Source organism: Mustela putorius, unplaced genomic scaffold, assembly GCF_011764305.1.
Source record: "Mustela putorius furo isolate JIRA1106 unplaced genomic scaffold, ASM1176430v1.1 tig00000450_pilon_pilon_pilon, whole genome shotgun sequence".
NCBI lineage: Eukaryota > Metazoa > Chordata > Mammalia > Carnivora > Mustelidae > Mustela > Mustela putorius.
The window spans coordinates 5,135,900-5,142,771 of NW_025421385.1; the positions used below are offsets into that span (position 1 = coordinate 5,135,900).

The 6,872-nt window shown below is 55.0% G+C and overlaps 1 long non-coding RNA gene across 1 annotated transcript; it reads left to right on the forward strand.

Moving 5' to 3' along the window:
• Positions 1-691: 691 nt before the first annotated feature.
• Positions 692-6,055, forward strand: LOC106003515. Its single transcript, XR_001176050.2, has 2 exons — positions 692-2,031; positions 3,819-6,055. It is a non-coding gene; the product is annotated as an uncharacterized LOC106003515 (long non-coding RNA).
• Positions 6,056-6,872: the final 817 nt, after the last annotated feature.

A 6,872-nucleotide genomic window follows, 5' to 3' on the forward strand; every position in this document is an offset into this window, starting at 1 on the left:
AAGACACACGTGTCCCGCCACCGCGCTGCGGTGGCCTCCTCCCCTGCCCGGTGCCCTCTGTCCCCTCCGTGGTCTTTGCAAACAGAACTCTGGGACAAGAAGGGCTCTTCGGGCCGGGGCTGCTTCCCTGTCAAGTACTTATCAGCCTATTTATAGCTCCGGTTAAGAATCCAGGTTCGGGAGGATTCCATTAAAAGACCACATTAACGAGTCCTCAGAGAAAATCTCTCACAAAGCTTTTGAGCTCATAACCACTTGGCCGTGTTATGAGCTTCTAGTGTGTTAACATTCATAAAATAAAATCGTTCCGAGGGCTGGCACTCTGGCATTCCCAGGCCTTTGACCCCCAGAAGCTTCCGCACCGGGTGCTGACCCCTGCACCGGCGCGGGGCCCACTGGAGCGCGGGCCACGGTCACTGTCGCCTGGGGCCCCTTCCACGTGGTTGGTTCCAAGTACCCTCTGGGCTCCTGGGGTCCGCGTCTGTGACAACAGAGTGTAAGGCTATAAAGGAGCGGCTCGCCTGCAGAATCTGGAGCAGCTCGGGCTGGGTCCAAACCCGCAGAGAGGCTCCAGAAGGGGTTCCTGCAGGAGTGGGAGGCAGGAGAGAGGGGGGAGCCCTGAGAGGAGGGAGGGCCCCCCCCCCCGGAGAGGAGGAGGGGGAGGGAGAAGGGAGCGGAGGCAGGAGTGGGGGGAGCCCTGGGAGGGAGAGGGGAAGCCTGGGGCCCGGAGGAGAGGTTCTTTGAGCTGGAGTTCCAGTCGGAAGAAACAGATTTTGAAAGTTTCCTGTTGTTTAACCTTATCTGGAAAGTAAGCATTTCAGGGTCTTTCCGAAGGTGAAGGGCACAGTTTGCTCGCACTTGGTTCTTCAGTGTCCCCGGAAGAGAGAAGACTCGGGAGGGACGAGCTCCCCTGGGTCTTGCTCCCCCTTCTGCCCCTGGAGCTCTCACGGCCCAGCCTCCTGACATCAGCCCTTATTTTTAGGGATGTTTTGATGTGACATGTGTAACACACGCTGCGACCCAGGCATTCGGACCGGATGGCCAAAGGCACTTGAGCTGATTCACGGTCGGCTGTCCTTCACCTTGGGGCCCGGACAATGGGAAGCTGGGCTGGATCCCGGGACTTCTGAGGGTGTGGAGGAATGACGGGAGGTGGGGGGCACTCAGGGGTCCCCCCGCCAGCCTGCAGGACCAGTCCGCTCTGCTCAGCCAGCTAAGACTTTGTGACCTGCCAAGACCCCTGCCCACCAGCCCTACAGTGGAGGTGCTGCTGGCCACATGCACACTGCAGGACAAGTCCCAGGGGACATACAGAAAGCACCAGGAGGCCGCTTGAAATTAATTCTCAAGGAGAGAGCCTCCCTGTACTTTTTGAGGGAGAGGTGGCCCTGGCTTGATGCTGCATGCAGTGATCTACACACGCGTTAGCAATGGACACCTAGGAGAGGGAACTTGGCTGCATGGGACCCCCGTCAATGGTCAAGGACCGGGAAGAGAAGAGATGGTTTCTTTTTAAGAAAGAACCTCCAGTGAAGCAGTGAAATCACACACACACACACACACACACACACACACACACACACCCCTGCAAAACACATCTGAGCTGGGGCAACCATGGGGAAGTGTCCCGGTAGGAATGTGTTATCTTCCTTTAAGAAGCAACCAGCTCCCCCATAGTCGGACTCAGCTTTCCAGCCCTGGCCATCCTCTTCCTGAGCTGCCCCATCAGTGACTGAACTTGGGGTGGGGACTTACGTTTTGAGGGCGTGGGCATTGCTACCTGTCCCAGTCCTCTAATAAGAAGTCATTGTTCCGGAGCTGGCGGAGACTCTGCCAGATTTGCCCCACGGGCCGGGGCTCCCCTTGCTCAACCCTGGTTCCTCCCCTTTCACCTTTTAAATCTCTTGCTCTTTCTCTGTGTCTGTGACCGCTTCCCAGAGGGCCTGCCTAGTGCAGGAGCACAAACAGGAAGACGTTTGGAAATCGCAGTGGACCAAAGTCCTTTCCCAGCCCCGACTGCACCGCAGGCCGGTAAGCTCTAGAACTTCTTCATGGGACTCCAGGCAGAGCCTAGAGGCAGGAGGTGGGCTGCAAGACTAAAAGCTGGGCGGAAGGTTGGGGAGGAAGCCGTGCAGAGGTGTGGCTGATGTCCTTGAGGAGCAGATCGGGCAAGGGTGAGCGAGCCCCAGAAAAACTGCTGAATGTGAGCTAAAAAGTCAGCCAACGAGGGGCTCCTTCCTTCCCATTTTCACACAAATCCTGCTCCAGCGGGGTCCAAACATGCAGGGGGTCCTATTTCTCAATCTGACTGTGGGGAAGGAAGTCTACATTTGCAGCTGCTGGAGTTGCTTGGAGCTCTGCCCTTGGGGAGGAACCCAGAGGGAGAGTGTGTGCCACCCCGAAGTGGGTCCCTGGGGGCTGGGCAGCTGGCAGGTCCAGGACACTGCACAGAGTTTAAGACCAAGGTGCAGATTTATTTTCAGTCGCCTGACAGTTCTGTCTAGGTCTGAGAAATGGTGGGCGCCTACTGGAGGAAAGTGGAGGCTTTCTTCTGTACAGCAAACCAGCGTATCTCCGCCCATACCCACCGGCCTTGTGTCCAGGTGTCACTCACACTGTTCAGCTTGGAGCATAGTGAGTCACCATGAATGGAAGAAGTTGAAAGATGAGGCAGAAGAGTAGGTCGTGAAAGGACATAGGATGGATCTTTTCAGAAAGTAAATTTTTAAAAAGATGTTTATTTATTTATTTGAGAGAGAGAGAGAGAAAGCATAGTGGGGGAGGGTCAGAGGGAGAAGCAGGCTCCGCGCTCAGCAGGGAGCCGGACCTGGGGCTCCATCCCAGGACGCTGGGATCGTGACCTGAGCCAAGGCAGACGCTTAGCCGACTGAGCCACCCAGGTGTCCTGAAAGTAAACTTTGAAGAAGGCACACAAGCCTGTTGCTAAATAACAACTTTATTGCTTGAATTTGAACTTTGATGCAGCACATTTTTTAAAATACCAGGATGACATGAACACACTTTTAGAAGAGAGGACTGATTCTGAAATGCCCCAGAGCCTGTGCCCTTGCACCCGGGCTACTCACCCCGCAGCGCATCTGTGAGTGGTCCCAGCTTCCCTCTAGCCGCCACCGCTTTGATCCACGAGCTGGAATTCACAGCCCTCGTTCCAGCCCTGAGCAGAGACAAGGGTAAAGAGTAAAGATGTACGGGTCTGGCCCTGGCCCTGGCCACAGCGGCACCATTGCTAGGTAGGCACAGGGGAGTAGGCCCTACTCCCCAAAGGAGTGAAGGAATGTGGCCTCCAGCTCTTCCTGCCAGGCTCTTCCATCTCCTTTTCCCGGGCCCCATAACACAGACACCATGGAGGGGGCCAGTCTGTCATCACACAGGCCATGGTGTCCCCATGCAGTTCGGGTCACAACTCCGGAGATGTCTGTCCTCCTAGGTCCAGACGAAGGATCGCAGACGGATTTCATCTCAGTGTCAGGTCTTTCCAATTGCTGATCTGCCTGGGCCACTGTGTGGGGGGATTTTAAGGTCACCCTCTGGCTTCTAGGAATCACCGACCTGTAACGGATTGATTGAGTCAGTGGCAGGTGCTAGAAAGGAGCCTGAGCACATGTGTGTCATTTATTGGTCATACTGGGCTGGGGTCATTGGCTTCCTGTCTTCACAGTGTCTGCCAGCGTGTCTCCTCCATTAAGGTGGGAACGTATGGCTCTCCTATCTGGACCCACTCCTGTTTCTTCCCTGTAACCCTTTGGGTCTTCGAGCACCTGAGCATTTCATGTTCACAGATCTGTTCTCTCTGACAGTTCCCTCTGCCCTGCAGTAGTGAGCCTCCAGCTGCTTCGTGCCGGGAGTGCGGGACCGGCGGACTCACTCAGACCCGGGGACACCAGGCTTCTGGCTCGAGCCTCGGTGTCAGCAAACCCAGCAGATGCCTCCAGAAAGGATCTCAAGGCCTCAATCACCTGCCTTCCTCCGTCCTTCACGGATGTGTCCAACCCCATCATCAGTGTCTTCTGTGAGTGTAAGACTTTTAATCCCACCCCAGCAGGAGCCCAGCTTCCCTCCGACCTCCTGCCGATGCTCATTCGGAATGGGGCTGGGGAGCAGATACGGAGAAGAAGGGGTTCCAGGGAGGCTGAGGATGGAGAAGGATGATGGAGAAGGAGCCGAAGACAGACTTTGCCTATGTTAAGGGTTCAGCTGTGTGGCCCCCAAAGATACATGAAGTCCTACCCACCAGGGCCTGTGAACGTGGCCTTCTTTGGGGGTACGGATTTTGCAGTTGTGATCAAGATCAGATGACGTCGTCAGGGTGGGCCCTCCTCCGCTTTGATGGGACGCTTCCAGAAGAGGAGGGAGAAGGCGGCTCCCTGGAGCGGGGGCAGGGCGGGGGCGGGGCGGGGGCGGGGGAGGCAGAGCCCTGGGAGATGCTGCCCCCGGCCCAGGACCACCCACGGCCTCCAGGACTGGAAGAGGCCGAGAAGGAGCCTCCCCAAGAGGCTTCGGAGGGAGCACGGCCCTGTCTGTCAGCATCTGTCAACACCCTGGTTTCAGACTCTAACCCTGGAGGGTGAGAGGCTAGAGCTGTATTCAGCCCCCGTCTGGGACACTCCGTGACGGTGGCCCCGGAAAGCTGGCGCGCCTGGTTCTCTCTTTCCTAAACACAGAGCTGTCCTTACGATAAGTACCGTGGGGTGCTGGGATCCTGTGTTGGAGGTACGGCTCTCTTAGCCGCAGAATAAACTGTGGGACGAGAAAGATTGCAGCCGGGGCTAGCGGGGCCACGGGTCCTGCCGGAGCCCGGAGCCCACGGGGCTGAGCTGCCTGGGACGCGCCACGTGCGCGCCGCCGGGAAGTCAATGGGCTCTCGGTAGAGACGACGACCGGGGGCGGCGGGGGACCGGCAGGCAGCAGTGGGAGGAGGAGGAGGGGGCCCCGGCAGGTCGATCCGCAGGTGCCAGCGTTCTGGAAGAGGAGGGAGGTCCGGACTAAAAGGCGGGCTGCGGCTCATGTTCCCAGAAGGCAAGGCGGGAAGAGAAAGCTTGCCTGGGGGCCGGCCGGGCTCCCCAGGACTGCAAGGACAGCGTCATGGGACGAGGAGCACCTGCGGGAGACCCCCGGGTCCCTCGTCGCCTCCGGGAGCCGCGCGGAGAGACGGGCGGAGCCACCTGTCCCGAGTGTGGTGTCTGGCTTCGGGAGAACTGCAGAAAGGTTTCTTTGCTAAGAGTCACCTCCTTTGTTAGAATTGCCCAGAAGGGCAGCAGCAGCGGCAGCGCTTCCGGAGATCAAAGGGTCTGTATCCCCCAGTGACAGTATGAGCGGTTTAGGAATCCCTTGTCACCCCGGAGACATGGCAGCCGGGGCCATGGTTCTCACAACCTGCGGCTGGTGAGCGCTGCCAGAGAGAGCCTGGCTGGCGGCGGGCACGGGCAGGGCACCAGGGGGGCATGGGGCAGAGTGGAGCCCGTGGCCAGGCTGGGGATGGGTGGGCCAGTCCCAGAGTCTCAGGGTTTGTGTCCGAATCGGAGGAAGGGTAAGCAGCGGACAAAGCACAGGAGCCACGGACGGGGTGTCCAGACCTGTTCTCAGATGCAGCGATGGGAGCATTGACTCACCCCCGATCTTACAAGCATGGCAGTCTAAGGCTGGCCCCCGGCAGTAGCGAGCCAGCGTGGTGACAGGGGACAGTCAGCTCAGATCTTCACGTCTGCTTTGCTTCTGCTCTCCTCCCAAAGCACAGCTCATTACGGCCTCATTTTTCTTCTCTTACTTGGAAAATGTTATTACTCATGCTAATTCTAAAATGGGTAGATTTGAGTTATGGAAAGAAATCCTTCTAAATTAAAATTCTCTATGACAAAGATCTCTGCATCTCAGTGACCATCTACTTCAAGTGATGCTTCGGATGTCAAAAATGGCTCTACAAAGTAGGTTTGGGCACCGTTCACTGGGACTTATTAAATACCCATATCAAGCGAAGTCAACAAACGTGTGCTTAGTGGCAATTATGGTTATAGAGAAATAAAAAAATTTAAAACAATATGGACATACATGATTATATGGAATCAAAAACCACAATGTTATAAAAACCAAGTAACCAGAATACACCAAGACAGAAAGAGTCTGTAGAATCCTGGGACCATGGCAGGGCAGTAAGGGACCATTCTAGAGTCATGGCTGACATTTTCTAGCTCTGTGTTGTTGACCAAAATGTCTAAGTGGTGGAGCCTCTATTTTCTTATCTATAAAATGGGGATCGTCCTTCCTCACAGGTGGTTATAATGAGGTTACTGAGCACTGAGTTTGGCACATGTGAGCAATAATAAATGGTAAATAATAATAATGTGGTAACAGTAAGTATTTTTGTAATAAATGACAGAGGTGTGAAAAATACATAAAAGATTCCTACAAATGTCCAGGCATATAAGACTCTAAGGAATGGCCAAAGAAGTGCGCCTGGGTGGCTCAGTGGGTTAAGCCGCTGCCTTCGGCTCAGGTCATGATCTCAGGCTCCTGGGATCGAGTCCCGCATCGGGCTTTCTGCTCAACAGGGACCCTGCTTCCTCCTCTCTCTCTCTCTCTGCCTGCCTCTCTGCCTACTTGTGATCTCTCTCTGTCAAATAAATTAAAAAAATTAAAAAAAAAAAAAAAGAATGGCCAAAAAAGTTCACAGTTCACAGAAGTTGAAACTAAAGTTAACGAATGAATTTAGTGACTATTCTCTACCACTAAACTCACTGGTAGTGAAGCACAAAGTAATGCAAATATGTAACGTCATTGTAACAACAGAGACACTGTTGTTATAGGAAGGAATGGGTAAGTTGGAATATCCAGGAATTCCTGATGGAAGTACCAAT